At 42.3% G+C, this 17,246-nt stretch overlaps 1 long non-coding RNA gene across 1 annotated transcript; it reads right to left on the reverse strand.

The window, feature by feature from the left end:
* Positions 1–3,110: 3,110 nt before the first annotated feature.
* On the reverse strand, positions 3,111–12,514 carry LOC141575723 (uncharacterized). Its single transcript, XR_012503475.1, has 3 exons — positions 11,895–12,514; positions 9,882–10,106; positions 3,111–3,231 (listed from the first exon to the last, which is right to left on the reverse strand). It is a non-coding gene; the product is annotated as an uncharacterized LOC141575723 (long non-coding RNA).
* Between the last annotated feature and the right edge of the window lie 4,732 nt (positions 12,515–17,246).

Raw genomic sequence — 17,246 nt, forward strand, 5'->3', positions numbered from 1 at the left:
TGCTGTGCTGGGGAGAACACCCCGCAGCAGCATGGCGGGCTGCCTGCCCTCCCGCACGCTCTGCTGACCCCTAGTGTCCTCCGTGGAGACCAGGCCAACAGAGCTGTTCCCAACAGCTGCAAAGTCCCACACATTAAATAAAAGCGTTTTATTTTATACGATATATTACGTATATAACCATCTCTGAAGACAGCTTTGCAAGGAGCCCAAATCTTCAACATTAATCTGCAAAGGCAAATGCTGCCGCCAAGGGAAAACAAGTCTTAAAACGATGCTAAGGCCTCCAAAGTCCTCTCCAGGACCATCAATCAAACTGCCTGCAGGCCTGCAGCTGCAGGCGGCTACATGTCTGTTTTTAAAGCAACCCCTTCCTGCCGTCAGGTGCTACAATGTCCCTCTACGCCCTCCCATCTGAGGGTAAGAGCAGCCAATGCAGAACCTTGCAGGGAAGCACTGACAAGACTGGACACAGAGGATCAGAGCTAAACTAAGCCTTCTGATGACACGAGCTTGTCACTGTGTCATTTTACAGATGAAGATATGTAGAGAGAGGTGGGGTGAACTTGCTCAAAGTCACACAGCAAATAAGTGGCAAAGTCTGTAACCCAGCTACACCCTCCGGTTTGACGCCCCTGCTGGGACGCCCACAGGGTTCTCTCATGCCTGCGGGACCAGTCCTTTACTGTCACTCATAACCCACCACAGGGTCTGACACTAGCCTGCCTTTTCAGCCTCTTCTCCCTCTAGTTTCTCAGGAACAAGGCTGCTCGGGACACTGTGTGACTTCCGGCTCCCCAAACCCTCCGTGCTCAGGGTGGTCTTGCCTGTGATTCCAGCACCCTGCTCAGAGGCTCTTCCTCCCCTGCAGGAGGACGTTTCCAATCTCTGCAGGGACACACCCTCAGGGAAGCCCTCTTTTCGCCCTCAGCATGGCAGGTGTCCCAGGCCACATCCCGAGCTGCCCCATTAGGACTGCGGGTGCCCAGGTTTGCTAGTCAGACCAGCAGCCTCAGAGCCAGGGTTTATGCCCGGGTCACCATGCAAACCTACTGCCAGCCACACAGCCCCCAGCCAGCAGGTCACCTGGAAGTCGCAGCAAGTGCCCCACCCAATCCCGAAGTCTCTTCATTTGCCAGCACCGCTGATGACTGCTCTCCAAACTTTGGTCAGTTTTGCACAAAACAGCAGCTTCCACTGTGAAGCAGGGGGTTTTCGCTTCTGCTCCCCATCCTTACTGGACACGTCAAGGGAAACCAAAAGGCCTTTTCTCAACCCTTTTCTGATGACACCCTCCCACCCACAATATTCACATGCTCAAGAGCTTTAGGTCCACATGGTTTTGTTTCCCATACGCTAAGTGGCTCAAAACACTGCGGGATCCTTTCTCTTTTGAGAGTATTTGTTTGTACTGAGTTTATCGGCTTTAATCACTTTTTGTGTCTCTCTTCAGTGTCCCTAGCAGTTGCCACTTCTTACTCCCTTCAGCAGCCTCCCTCCCAGCATCTAGTCTAGGAAATCAGCTGTGATGAGGGGCCCGGGGGCAGTCACAGAAGATGGAACTAAGGCACAGAGAGGCAACATAATTTGCCTGAGAAGATCAGCTTCAAGCCCCCAACACAGTGTGTCACGTCCCTCTGTTTAACTCTTATGCTAAACTAGTTAACTTTTTATAGATTATGGTTATAAACAGATGAGGTATCAAAATACATACAAGGACACACATCTACTCTATGATGTTCATTAACTCCACTATTTTGTTTCTATTTAATTTATTTCTGTTAAAAAAAATTAGGAACCTCTGCAGTCAATATAGCAAAATGTTAATGGGTTTTAAATCCAGAATGTAGAGGCGTAAGTGTATCATTAATCATAATTATTTGTATGCTCACAAAATGATTTGACAATCTCTCTCCCCTCCCGCTACTCGCTACTGGCTCTCACCTGAGCTCCCAGACCACACATCAAACAGCCTTTCACTTTACGCACAGCTGAACTCATCAGTTTTCCCCCAGAGCTCCCTCTGCAGCTTTCCCTACTCAGAGCACAGCAGAACCATCACTTACCTCTTTAATCCACCCAGAAACCTGGGCCTAACTCCATCCTACCTTCACAGACATCATTCATCCTTTCCTTTTTACCATCTAAACATGCCTAAAGTCTGTTCGTTTTTTCCCAGTGACTGTCCCACTGACTGTCCCACCGCTCAGGTGGAAGCCACCAACACTGCACACCTGGACTCACGAGTCTCCCAAGTGGCCCCACAGCCGCTCTCCCATACTAGACACAAATGGGATATTGTCACTCCCGTGCTTTTATGACTCTTTTCAAACCTACTGTTCTTAGAAGAAATGCCAAGTTTTTCACCTGGTGAAGGTGTTTGCCATGAAACTTTGAGCTCAGTAACGGCAGGACCCCCCTCCTTCTTGGCCCTCCCCTTTCCCCAAGGCTCAGCCCTCTGCCCCTCAGCCCCACCCTCTGGCACAGCACTGGCTCAGGAGGACCTGCTGAGCTACACCAGCCTGTATTCTAACCCTGGTCTTGAGTTCTTAGCAAACTGCTTCACTTATCCATACAAATCCAAGGTAGATTAGAAAGATTTTAGATGTTGAGCTAGACTATTGATTTGGGGATTTTGCACTAGCAACCTGCAAGTATATGTTCTAATGATTCTGTCTTCTTAAAACCACACCCAGGTTTTAGTAGTATTTGTGGAATGTCTTCGGAGTAAAAGGGACTGTACTTTAACAGACTATATGTTTTATAACATGAACAACCCAGACAGGGTCACAAATGGAATCGCCTCACAAGTGACAGAAGACAGGTGAAAGGCACAAAGCAACATGTCTCAAAGATGGTAAGAGCAAAGTTGTTTCGCCAACCCCCCAAAAATTCCTGAAAGAAACAAAAATTCTGAATTTTGAAAGTAAAAGGCTATCATATATAGAAGTAAAATAAATGATCCTCTTCATCAGTGTTTCAAGATCTGACTCCAGATATTTTAGCAGGCCATACTGAATCCTAGCACAGAAAAATCAGATGGACTAGTGGTGAGTAAGTTCCAGGAAAACGGCAGTAATTCCTCCACTTGTGTAAAGACATACACTCACCTACCGAAGGTGAATGTAGAACGCATTCTGGAGAAATTTGGAAGCTTCCAGGGTCCGCTTCTGAATGGCAAGGACACGGACAGCTTGGGAGCATGCTTCTAACTCAGTCACCGGCATTCTTACACTGCAGGGTGAAAAGGAGGCCCTCAGTCGAGAGCAGAGATATTCCTGCCGTGTCTCCCAGGCCGCGCCTCGGGGACTCAGTGCCATGCAGGAGCCCGGCCCCAGGCGAGGACAGGCAGCGTGGCCCACCCAGGCAGGAGGGGCACTGTGCTTGAGAAATCCCATCCCCGATGGGGGCAAGAGGGGCTGGTGGGGTTGAGTGAACCTATAAATGCCCACAGAAATATGCCTGCATTCACTCAAGTGATACAAGCAACAGTAGCAGGCTATTTAACAAAATTTCAATTTTCAGTGGAAATTTTGCCATTCCTTTCCACTTGTCCCCTGCACTCTGAGACAGGCTTAGGCACTCTCACACCTGCAACTCTGAAGCAATAGTTGTGAAGTCATTTTACTTTGCTGCAAGTGTCCTCGCTCCCCGTGTCACTGTCTGTCCTCTCTTAACACAGTCGGATATCTTCCTGGATCTCTACCTGAGTTCCTTTCTCCTCCTCCTCAGATCCTGAGATAAAGGACAAGTGAAGACACATGACCAGAAAAGGCATTGTGGACTTGACCGAAATCCACAGTGACCTCCTAGGTGAGTGCTGCCCACCCCTTACCTTCAATTCTCAAGGTTCTGCCCAGGGTGACATCCAGCCCAGAGAGGTGGCCCAATTAAAAGCTATGTGGCTTGGGCACGGGGACAGGTGCAGGAGCTGGTTCCGGGGCCAGGCCCCTCCCCACGTCTGCTCCCCTCTCCCCCGAAGCACCGCTGCCAAGCACTCAGGCTCCGTGATCTGATGTCCTTCTCTTCTACTCTAATCCAAACCCTTTTCCTTTTCCTTTTTTCCCTAATTATCCCCAGCTGGAGTGTTTTTTCAATCGCAGTATCTAAAAAATTTCCTGCAGCCGAAAATGAGGTCTCCAGATATCAATGCCCATATGCTGGCTCCTGAAGAGAGCCGCTGGCTAGGGGCACCCTCACCAACACTCACAGGGCATCAGACATGTTCCAGGGTCGGCCACCCCCAACGAGAGTTTGCTGTGACCCCTATGCCCGCACAGCATCCCTGCTCACAAAAATATAGTTGGCCCACTTATCGGTTATTAAGAAGCAAAAATACAAAATTGCTCATGTTTCTTACTAAAATTATCTATGAAGCGGAAAAGGTAATTGTAATAGAAAAGAACAATTTTGACCCCATGTTAGGTCTGTTCCTTTGGCTTTAAACCTGTGCCATGTTTTCTAGGCTCAGACTTGCTAGCTCTGCACCATTTGTAAAAGAAAGTTGCCTTTAGACTGAAATATCCAGGACAGCCTCTACTCCTGGCCGTGATCTTGAAGGATGCTAACTAATCTGCACTTACGTAGAGATGGCAAGTTGCAAAATAGAGAATAACTTTGTTTTATTTTTGGAGGTTTTACAGGGGCAACATGATTTGATCCACATGGACAGCTGCAAGAACAGCGGATTCAAAGGACAAGCAATTCATACAACAAGAAGTTTCCAACAACCAACTGCAGCCCCGCCCCTTTTTAGTATAAAAGGAGACTCAATTCTGACTTGGGGAAGATGGTCCTCCAGGACATCAGTCTGCCATCTTCTGGGTCTGCCAGCTTTGCAAATAAAGTCACTATTCCTTGCTCCAACACCTCATCTCCCAGTTTATTGGCCTGTCATTTGGTGAGCAGAATGAGTTTGGACTCGGTAACAAAATGACTGCATTGGAGGTAGTATGTCTCCATGGTTTCCTCTTTTCCAATATGTAATATGCACATTATTTATGATCTAGTGCAAATAATTCATCAAAGACAACCACAAAAAGAAACTATACTCACCCAGCTATCAACACTGAAGTCAAAACCTGTCAATTTTATATGCTGTTTAAGAACACAACCGAAAAACCTAACATAGGGAGTCGATTCCACGGAAATAAAATTATTTCTACTCCTTCAAAACTTTTTCTTTTCTTTTCTATTTTATTTTCTTTTGCTTATTGAAAAGAAAATAAAAGTCAAATCATTTTATTTCACGTATTTTTGTTATAGCTACATACTTTAAATACTACAAAAAGACTTAAATTGCAATAAAAAATTGTTCATATATTAGTATAAAGATATATACACAATCAATGGGGATTAGGAAAGGAATGGACATTTACTAAAAATCCACTGCAATCCAGTCTTTTACAAGCATATCATGGAATATAAGCTCTATTATCCAGGGATCCTCACCCACATTCTCACTACTGAATCCCTTAGTAATCAACCACTAAGTCACCAGCATAGAACCATGTGATCAGTATTTTAGGAATAAATGAGGGAAGTAGCTCATTCAATTCTAAAACAAAAACCCTAAAATAAATACTGAACTTATTTACAGGTAAAGAAAATTTGTCCCCAAAAAAGTAAAGTTTCTTCCTCAAGGTCACAAAGCTAATAACTGGTAAAGGTAAGATTTGAACTAATCTGCCTGATTCTAAAAACTAAGGTGGAAATCCCATTCGACTGGGGAGTGTCCAGCTGCACAGCCTATCACCCTATCTTTGTTCAGAGCTGGCCTTAGACAGCCTGAGACAGCACCCCATTCCTGTGGAACTCGAGGGCAAATGATAACAATAAGGATTTTATATCCAGCAGTTTCTTAGGTCTCATGTATAGAAAGTGTCAGCAGGTCAGCAGAAAATCTCTGGGAAACATGAGTGGGTCCAGACCTTTTTGCTGATTAGAAACTCAATCTATCAGGATAGAGTGACCTTCCCATGAGAGGCCACATGGACATAAACTAAAGGCAGCTGAACAATGGAAACTAGCAAGACCCCGGAACTCAAGCAAGGATCCCTGCCATCCCCCACCCAGTTGCCTCTTCATCCGCATGGACATGAAGACAGAAGACCCGGGTTCTTGTCCAAGTTACACTATCATGGATTCTCACCCATAAAAAGTTACGACTCTATGCTGTCGTAAGTCCTTTCCAACTCAAATATGATGACACCAATATCTCAGCAGAATATCTATGTCTCCACTCCCCTCTTCTAATAGGAGACTATTTCTGTGGACACAAAGCAGAAATCCAATTTAAAAAACCATGCAAGAAGCCAGGCGAATTTTTGCTTAAGAGACTTTGCTCTCACGCTCAGTGAATGAAAACTCAGAAAAAGGGGTCCTTCTCCCTCAGCAAATGGGAGGTAGCCTGATTCTGTGTGTGTGTGTGTGTGTGTGTAAATCAAATATAATCATGTCTGGGACGTGTACAGATTATTTTTAATTTCACTGTAATTTCATGGGGATGAGCCAACATTTAAAGTAATTTGAATGTAGTGTCCTGAGACAGACTCAGTCTCTTTTGGTGGAGGAGGTGAAAGGGGAGAGTAAAGGAGGAAAGAGGTAAATGAAGCAAAGAAGTAAGAATACTGCTAGTGAAAGGCAAGACGTTAATTTTGTTCCTCATTGCATCACATACAAATTAGGGACTGGCTTTCCCCTGATGTCTTATCGAGCACTGAGTTGCAGAAGAAGAGGCGACAGCCCATTTCTCACTGAGATTGTGACTGTACGTGGCATCTTATAGACACAAATCATTTACCCTGATCAAACACTCTAGCAGCAGGCTGTAATTCTCCTGTCTTGAGAGACAAGAAAACAGGAGTTCACAGCGGGTAGATAACTTGACAAAAGTCAGAGGACCAGTAAACAAGACAGGATGAATTCAAACTCAGATCTGAATGCAGAGTCTCATCTTCCCACTCCCAGGGCTGGAAAATCCTTAACACACAGGCTCCCCAGCTCCCCTGCAGTGTTCCTGGCGCCAAGCATTTCCCATGGTAATGGCCTCCAGTTCTCACAGACACAGCGCTCTGTGCAGCCAATGACCTTGATCAGACCTTGATCATCTACCTGCCACGCCCACCAGGCTTCACCATACAGGCAGGAAAGCAGGCTTTCAAGTGCAGACAAAGCCACCCTTGGTCTAACCTGGGCTCTTCTGCGGCTTCTCCAGCCTAAAGGCAGCCATGAAAGTGCTCACAGTTTGTACGTGAGCCACACTACCTCTCTCCATCTGTGTCCCCACCTATACTACTTAGCTATGAACATTTTGAGAATCTTGGGAACAAATTTTTAAAAACAGAAAAGAAAGGATTCTGGAACAAGTACTTAATACTTACAATTTTAAATGACAAGTTACAAAGTGAGTATTGACAAACCGAATCTTCCTTTCTAAATGTCAGTTTTAAGCACTTAAAAATATAATAGCAAAAAATTCTCACTTACAAAATTAACAAAAACATAAACAATAATCTGGAATAAATTCAAAAATAATGCCCATATTCTAAATGGAGAAACTTCAGGACTGTACTGAGGGTTAAGGTAAGAGGTATGAATGTAGAGAGATAAACATATTGCATGGAGAAAAGCAGTTTTGTAAAGATGTAAGTTCTCCTAAGAATAATTCAAAACTTACTAAAATATCCCATGAAAATTCCAATCTGATTTTTTTTAACTTGAACAAAATATTTTGGAATTCTTCAGGAATAATAAAGTCATAATATTGACAAGAAAATTTGGGATGGAAGAAAAGAATCAAAAAAAATCAGACTGCCAGTTATTAAATAAATTTTTACAATATGTAAGATATGGTGCTGGAGTAAGGAAAGGAGATTGACAGAAGGGAACCATGAGCTCAAAAAGAGACTCTAGTGTATGTAAGTATTTTGTACAGGTGGGATTTCAAATCAAAGAGAAAATTATGAATTCGATAATTGTCCTGGGACAGAGAATCACCTGGAAAGAATAAATTCCATTCCTGTCATAATGACCACAAGATAAATTGCAGATAGTGATGTAAATATTAAAAAGTACTAGTAACAGCAAATACAACTCTTTGCTCTTATTAACTCCACTTCTCCTCACTATAACATGTACTATTATAATCTCCATCTTAGAGATTAAAAAAACCTACAGAAGAGATTTATTCCATTATAAGAGAGTATTTCTAAGAATAATGTCAAAGATAAAACCCATAAGGAAGACATTTATTATCCTAAGAATAGTTTGAGCCACAACAAAAATCAGAAAACTTCCTGAACAAAATGAAAGGAAAGAAATGACAAGAAAAAGCTCTGTGATACATGTTGATGAATTCACGAAGTTAATTTTCATAACATACAAAAAGCTGTCACAAAGCAACAAGAAGCTCCCTCACTTAAATGTGGGCAAAGGACAAAAGGAATCATTCATTTTAAAAATGTCAAATGGCTAATGAGTGAAAAATGCTCAAAACTTCACTGGTCATCAAATGCAAACAAAAACAATGAAAAAGCACTTTTGCTTATCATATTGGCAAATATTTTTAAGATATTCTAGCTAGTGTCCATCTGTGGGAGAACAAATCATGAGCGACTTTTTCAGAGGATGACATATCAATGGATTTGTAAGCTCTGAAAAACATACATACACACTGACTCAACTCCACTTCTAGGAATCGTTTCCTTTAGGAAAAAAAAATCAGTCCAAAAAGATGTACCCATCAGGGCATTTACACAGCACTGTTTACAAAGGTGGGAAGAAAAACTGAAGTGAAATCATATCCAGCGATAGAGAATTGGTTACATAAGTAATTGTGCATTTTTTCATTCCCCAATGGAGAAGGAATTTCTAGTCACTTGAAAGGAGTCTGTGATGAATGTAAATGTCACATCCAGGGACTAAATTTCCAGAAGCCTTAACTAAAGGAATACACATACAAGATCACAGGAATGTCTGTACAAGAAGGATGCAACTCAAACATTCTTTCTGACAGTGGAAAATGGAGAAAACTTAACTGTCCACCATCAAGACAATGATGCGGTAAATCAAGGCGAGCTGCGGGCACTGAGGGTGCCGGCGTTTCGCCGTGGTCCAGGGCCTTGTCCACAGCACTGTTCCACCAAATGTGTCCGTGGACAAGAGACGACACCCGCACATCAGGAGACCCCTCCAATCTATCTGAAAGGGCGGGGTGAGTCTGGAGTGGGAGGACGTCCATGACATACCCCTGAGTGAATAAAGCGAGCTGCAGAAAAACATATAGTATGGTCTCATTTTTAAATAAAGCATATATACACACACCTATACATTGATTTCTCATATGTGTATATATATGTATCTCATAGGCATAAAGGTCATGAAATATATATACCAAATTTTCAACAGCTTTTACTCTCAGGAAATAATGGGAAGGGAGTTAGGGGCCTTCCTGTACCACCACAGTTCTCTTTTCAGTATTTCAGTTAAGTATACTTGGAATTTAAATGTTTATTTAAGTCCGAAGTAAAATGGACGATGTCTCCATAAGACAGAATGCTACACTGGTCTTTAAAAATCATGCCAGGGGAGATAGAATATTGTAGAAAAACATGTAATAAGCCGAATGGAAAATGGAGGTCTCCGAACAGTAAACAGGGACAGAGTGCTCACTGGTTTTTATGACAGAGATGATACACACTGACGAAAAGAACAGAAAATAAATGTTAAATTGTTAATTATTATCTCTGAGTAGCGGGACCAGGATAGACTCTTTTGCCCCTTTTTTCAGACATATTATATTAAATGCACATTATTTTTCATCTGAAAAAAGCATTTTTAGACGTGTAGCACCATGCAGTGGGGAATAATACATGAATACTTACAGAAACAAGTAACTAGGAGACACCGCAGCAGCGCCACACAATGTAGAACGGGCAATCCTGATTAACACCGCTCAGTTACATAAGGATCCACAAAGTGAGAGCACCTGCTGTAACAGGGCGTGGCCCCCTTCTATTTGTCAGTTGTGTCTTCAGGGCTGAGGCAGTTCTGAGCACGGCCAGTGTCAGTTCCGGTGTCTGGATGGATGCTACTGGAGGTGAGGGCACCTGCAAGCAGAAAGGAAGAACAGAAACCATCCTCTGCATTTTCTGTCTTGTTTCTTTGTTACTTTAAAAGAGAGGCATAAATAAGATAAACTGTGTATCTCCCCTACTGAAATTTCAGTAATGAAACCGTTTTTAAAGGCTTCAGAGCTTATATTCTGTCTATAACTGTCTTTTCAACAAAGCATCATATTTATTAAATGTTAATTGACTCAGTTAATTAACTCCCTGTTGAAACATTCAAGTAAAGAACATGAAAGGCCTTACGTAAAAGAACCACACCTGCAGTGACTAGCTCAGCTGTCTTGATGGCAATGCAGTCAGCCCCCACCATTCCGTGGCCCTGAGCTCCTGATGCTGGTAAGAGAGCACGCTGCCGCCTCAGATGGAGAGATACTGTGAAAGAATTTTTTGAACTCTACAGTACTGACAAAACACAACTGACAAATCCCAGGCTCCTTTGAAGATGTCATTTTCGGTTTCTGGCCAACCCCAGTCAATGAGCAGAACCACCCCATTCCCGAGTCATGGGACTCATGTGGGAAGAAATTTTGTAGAAATTTCCAGGTACAGAATGTAACCAACTATATGTAGAACTCTGACAAAAGAAAAGATGAAATACTCTGATGTTGAAGACACTCAAAATATTCTCCTAAGCCTTAGTAGCTGGAAAGGCTGGGCTTCTCCTCAGCCACTTATTTATTTCACAGCCAGTGAGCATCTCCCACAAACCCTGTTTCCCTGTGTCTGCTGGGAGCCTCAGGCACACTCTTGCTGTCGATCTTATAAGTCACAGGGCAGACGCGTGTCTCTCATGCCTGCCACCCTCACACAGGCTCGCCTCCTAGCCTCACAGTTTGAACTTGGCCCCATTTTCTCACCTGTTTATTTGGTATCTGTTCTTCTGTAAGCTGCCTGAAATGCTTTTTGGAACAAGTCAGAAGAATGAGTGGGTAGAGAAATGGACAGTTGGACAGGTGAGAGGTGGGCAGACAGACAGAGAGACTCCAAGAAAAGGGGAACAAAGAAAATCCCCTATGCAGAACCCTCTTCTAGTCAGGGAAGAAAACCGCCACGAAGACGTGTGAAGAGGCAGGTGGCTTAGGGCTGTTTCCTGGATTCCATGAAAAGTCCAACCAAGAGAGGGTAGAACTATAAATAATAAAAGAAAAAAGCATGCATGCTTGAAAAATATATCTACAATATGTACTTTCTAAAGAAAAGATTCAAATCAGCAGGGCCCAATTACACAATCCTTGGGTATTTACAGAAATGAGAATCCCATCTCCAAACCACAAGGCATCCCTTCGGAGCACTGAGAGTCTACACGGGGCTGTTATAAAGCCTTCACCGCAAAAGCTATGCTCTCCTGCACTTACGAGGAACGAGCAGCTGTGCTCGGGCTGCCCACGTCCATCATTTGCACACTACAGCACCTCTACGGGGGAGAGACGGCTAGCGAGCCCCATCTCTGCAGGACAGAAAACAAGCCCGGGAGAGGCTAAGCCAACCTACCAGTTCTCCATCTCACAGGACTGGTCACTCCAGAGCAGGACTCGAACTCGTACCCACGTTTGTAATCACGGTACTACCATGCTTTGTGTGCTTTTTCTGTGTATAATACATTTGTTTCTGGCATGAAAGTGTATTTAATAAATGATCGGTTGTCCTGTCTATCTCATTTGCTCACAATCAATCTTTATAGTGTTGAATTGTACTCTTTTTCCGTGGAGAAAGGAACGGAACGAGCGGGTGTTAGAATGAGGTGGGGCTCCATCCTTTACCTGTTACCTCATCTCATCCAAGTCCCCAACCAGGGAGAAGGAGCAAATGTTTTCTTCATCTTTTAAAGAGAGGGCTCCACTGATGGTGACTTAACTCCAAAACCAAGTCTGGGGAAAGGGCACATTCAGCAACCAGAGCATTATCACCTGTAGGAAGGCAAAAACAGCTCACGGGAGGGCTCAGGGGGTCACCCTGATTTAATTTCAATCGATAAAACAATAATGCACTCTAAAAATACTAGCATGCAATGGATTGGCTCTTTCTTGACATCTAGCAGGTTTCCACAGCCCACATGTAAAATTATCGTGAACCAGTGAAAGGAAGTGTCTACAGACAAGAAAAATCAATGCCACAGGTAAACTGAAACCCAGGCTGGAGGAAAGGAAGAGAAAGGGCATAGTAAAGAAGTGGGGAAAGGCTGGGGAAAAAAATCATCACACGGACTCTCAAGCATCATCCAACAAGCATATAATCATTCGAGAGAGAGAGTTACTGAGGTCCTATTCTGTGCAAGATTGTAGAGCGGGTGAAGCAAGAGCGCAGCGACCATGGTGGCAGCAAGTGGCGGGGCTCAAATACACTTCTGATCCCGGTACTTGGCACACTTGTCCTCAGTATAAAGGCAAAAAAAAAAAAAAAAAAGTAAAATAAATCTGTAAACTCAAAGCATTGTTAAAAAAAAATTAAACAAAACCTAAATACCTGGACAGACAAATCACGCACATTGCTGGATCAGAAGACAGCGCTCTTGGAATGGCAGTGCTCCCCAGAAAGATCCGTATATTCAACGTTGTCTCGATCACAATCCCTGCGGACTCCTCTGCAGAAATTGACTAGCTGCTGCTACAATTCATATGGGAATTCGAGGGTCTCAGTAACCAAAACGTACTTGAAAAAGAAGAACAATGTGAGAGGACTTGTAATTCTCAATTTCAAACCTTACAACTGTATGTCTAGGTGAGATTAGAGGCCATTGTGAAGTTATTACTGTGTTTATCCGTATTTTCTAAATTCTCTACAATGAATATAACTGTTACAATAAGAAAAATAAAAAGTAAGGTGTCTTTTAAAACATGCACACCGATTCATTCATTGGGAAAAAATATTTTAACTATAAAGAGGTAACCAAATATCTAGTGAAAAAGGACTACTTAAAAACAAGGGTGTATTTACATTTTTCATAAATTGAAAACTGAAAAGCACAAACATATCAAGTTTCTAGGGAGACCGATGCAACATATTAATAGTTATTTTCAAAAATTCTAATTGAACAATGAAAACTCAAGAAAGGGAAAATCGCGATTGACAGCCAACTGCAAACACATGGAGAGCAAAGGCCTAGAAATCACAGTTCCTTTAACTCTGATACTAACTCAATAGAAGAGGAAATTCCTCCCTGTGGGGACAGTGGAATACCACGCATAAGACAGGATACACAGTACAAACTGCACTAGAATCTGGGGTGATTTTCTTAAAAGAATTCTAAAGTTACAACATTGCTGAAAAACTATAAAAACACTGAAAGACAGATTAAAACACACAGTCATATATATTATATAGAAACATATGAAGTCTGCTCCCATGTTGCATAGAAATACAAACATGTTTGTTCATTTATGGGCACTGAATATTTTATCCCAGGTAGAATATTTCAACTAAAACAAATAATCAATAATACACACCTCTTGTCAAATCTACTTGATAAGGTACTCTGCTATGTAACCATAATGTGTCTAAGATAGATCTAAAATTAGTGAAAAAGATCTTTGTATGGTTTCTTGAACTCTTCTCAAAATTCCAAGCTTAATTTTAAAATAGATCTGAGCAGTATTTCTATATTAACTTTTCCCTCGTGAAATGAACAGCACAGTCTGTCCTTACAATGATTCACGAGCACTGTATCCTAACAAATCTGCTGGACAGCAAGGCACTATCCAGACACTGTGACCAAACAAATGAAACACAAGGAAGACAGTGACCCTATTCTGGAGGGCTTACCGTCTGTGTCAACTCTGGGGTTTTTATTTGATTGGTTTGATTGGGTAGCAAAATAAAATCAATCAAGTACTTTCTTCTTTAAGCATTCTGTAAGTCATGACTCTGTTGTTAGTGTCATGAGAAGGAAAGACTAAAGCAAGACTTCATTAGGTCAATTAGCAACAGCCATCACTGGGGAGTGAGTAATAAAGAAGTTAACTGATAGCAATGCTTCTGCCTACATGAGACCTAAAATAAACCTACACTGATCTCTTTAAGGAAAATGAGGAGATGAGGCCCCAATGAGAAAAACAAAAACTAACAAGAAATCGAAAAAGTAAAGACTTTTTCATTAACGATTCCAGGAAGGAGTGGAGCATGGTGGTGAAGAGCACAGATGCTGGGGACAAACATGAGGGTCTGAACTCCCACAGCACTGGGTAGCTTTGACACTGATAAGTCAGTGAAATTTTCTGCATCCCAGTCTCCTATCCATAGACTGGGGACAACAACAGTACCCGTCTCCTAGAACGGTCCTAATAATTAAGATATTTTATATATAAAAGTTTAAATAAAATACCTCAGATATTAAATATTACCCCAAAAGCACAAGGAAAAAGAAAACAGAGATAAATTGGAGTTCATCAAATTTTAAAACTTTGCTTCAAAGGACACTATCCAGAAAGTGAAAAAACAACACACAGCAGAAATATTTTTCAAATCATTTATCTGATAAGGAATTTGTATCTACCAAAAAAAAAAAAAAAAAAAAAAAAAACCAAAAAGAACCTCCTACAACTCAACAATAAAAAGGCAACTCAATTAAAAAATGAATAGAGGATCTGAAAAACATTTTTCAAGGAAAATATACAAATGACCAATAAGCACAACGAAACGATGTTCAATATCATTAGCTGTAAGGGAAATCAAGTCAAAACCACTAGGAGAAACCGCTTCACATTCAGTGCAATAGGTTATAATCAACAAAAGAGTAACAAGCACTAATGAGGACACAAGAAGATGCAGAGGTCGCAGCCGTTGCTGGTGAGGATGTAACACAGCCTGGCCACTTTGGAAAAACGCCTGGCAGGTCTTTAGAGAGTTGAAAATTTTTTTCTGAATAACCAGGCAATTTTGCTTCCTGGGCACACACGTAAGAGAACTGAAAACAAATGTTCACATAAAAACTCCTACAGGAATATTCACGACGCCATTACTCATCACAGCCAAAAAGCAGAAACAACACAAATGTCTATCACGTGATGAATGGGTAAACAGAGGGGCCCAGCCATACAGAGGAATATTATTCAGCAATAGCAAAGCATAGAGTACTGAACCAGGCCACAACGTGGACAAATATTGAAAACGTTACTCAGTGTGAAAGAAGTCAGTCACAATAGATGCTTCCACTTACATGAAGTAACTCAATTTACATGAAATTTCCAGCAGAGGCAAACCCACAGAGAGAGAAAAGTGGCTCCCTGGGGCTGTGGGAGGATGGGGAAGATGGGGATGTCTGCTTATGTGTAAGGAGCTTCCTGTTGGGGGGATGAAAATGTTCTAAGATTGAATGGGATGCACAATTCTGGGCATAGAGTAAAAACCACTGTACATTTTAATGGGTGAATTGTTATTAAAACTGTTAAGAACAAAAGCACCTCGGGCCAGTACCTTCCCATAGTAAATGCAAATTGCTAAATTTTATTACAGGAAGAAGAAACTGCCCTCAGCATGAAAGCAGGAGTTCAGCAAATGTGAGTTAACCGAAATTGGACAAGAGCATTTCACTTGAAACAGTTGCTGAGTGTACACAAAATATTAAGACATGACAAGGAAAATCAGTTTGACATCACGAAGAAGCATTCTGCTTCAAATGCAGATCAAGGATTCGGCAAGCCCAGCTGCTAGAAATGACCAGAGAAGAAACCTGGTTTTTTAAACAAGCACCAGAGCCAGCAAGGAAGTGGTGATGAGGAAAGCAGGCGGCCGAAAATCTGGAACAGTTTGTTACAAATAATTTCTCCACTGAAAATTCAAAAATAAAATGAAAGTGATGTAATACTGTGTTGACCTCACGTGAATGGGCTTCCTCCGGTTCTCGACAGTTTTGTAACCCCGAATGAGAGACTCAGGAGAATCAGAATGGCTCCTGGGAGTCCCCAAATGACTGCCCACCAGCACGCTGACCACCATCACATCTGCCAGGGTTGAATTGCAGAGAAGAGACCAACTTCTGAAAGGCACAGGAAATATTGACAAGGGAAAAAAAGGCTGATGTCAGTCTTGGGACAGAGGCCCTGAGAGCAGAGGCCAGAAGGCTGCAGGTGAACTGGAGTGGCCCTGGGGCAGGAAGGGACCATGGGGGAGCAGATCTCAATTCTCTTCTCTCTCTCCCTCGGGTAGGAGAGATAAAGTCTGCATCCTTCTCACCTGGAACTGTGGGTTCTGGCTGGCAGAAGTCTTACCGACATGGAATGAATGACTCAAGACTGTGGAAAAAGGAATGAAAGCGAGAGGGAGTAGGGAGCCAACTCCACGAGCCTCTCAAATGCTCCCATATTTATTGTGTATAATCAAAGAAAATAGTCTTTAACAGTTGTGTGATAGTAAACAGGAACTTTGGGAAAGACAGGATGAGACAGAGATTGTAGAATACACAATGAGTAAAAAGTCTTAGTTTACCTTTAGGGGAGTCATGGGGAGAGGGGAACAAGATAAATTCTTTAGATATTCATTACAAAGCAGACCACCAGTCCAGCCAGGTCCGAGTTTTGGGGATAATATACTATCTAACAGCACGCACGCCCAGCATTTATAGCTGAGGGCCTGGGTCATTGCTGTGCAATGAACAGAGTGCTATCTAAAACCTAAAATATGCAAGCAAGGCATTGTCTCTGCTTTTTATGGCAAGGAGACAGGAGTGAGGATGCACAGGTGCTTGCTCGAAAGCAGTTACTAAGCACACTTTTTCTTCTTAAAGTTGACATGCGTCTGGTGTCTGTTAAATTTGTTAACCCAATCATGGGCTATCACATGGAACCATTATGGAGGACACCCTAGGATGACAAATCCTGGCTCTGGGTCTTTTCCTGCCAGCTTCGGCCATTCCAGCAGGGTCTAGACACATCCCTGAATAACGATCCCACAGAACCACCCAGACTCTTAACTCCTGGTGCTTGGAACTTAATTTTAGCTCTACAGAACTTAACATAGAAAAGTTTCAGAAATAATAGATATTATATTCTTTTTATATCTCATCATAGAACTGATTCTTCTGATTGCTCTAAGCTGCTTCTACATGGTAAATCACCTAAATCTGCAGGAGAATTCAGTACTTTCCATTGTGCATAACTAGACAGTCTGGGCCCTCTGACTTCTATT

Source organism: Camelus bactrianus, chromosome 31 (genome assembly GCF_048773025.1).
Source record: "Camelus bactrianus isolate YW-2024 breed Bactrian camel chromosome 31, ASM4877302v1, whole genome shotgun sequence".
In the NCBI taxonomy this organism is placed as follows: Eukaryota; Metazoa; Chordata; class Mammalia; order Artiodactyla; family Camelidae; genus Camelus; species Camelus bactrianus.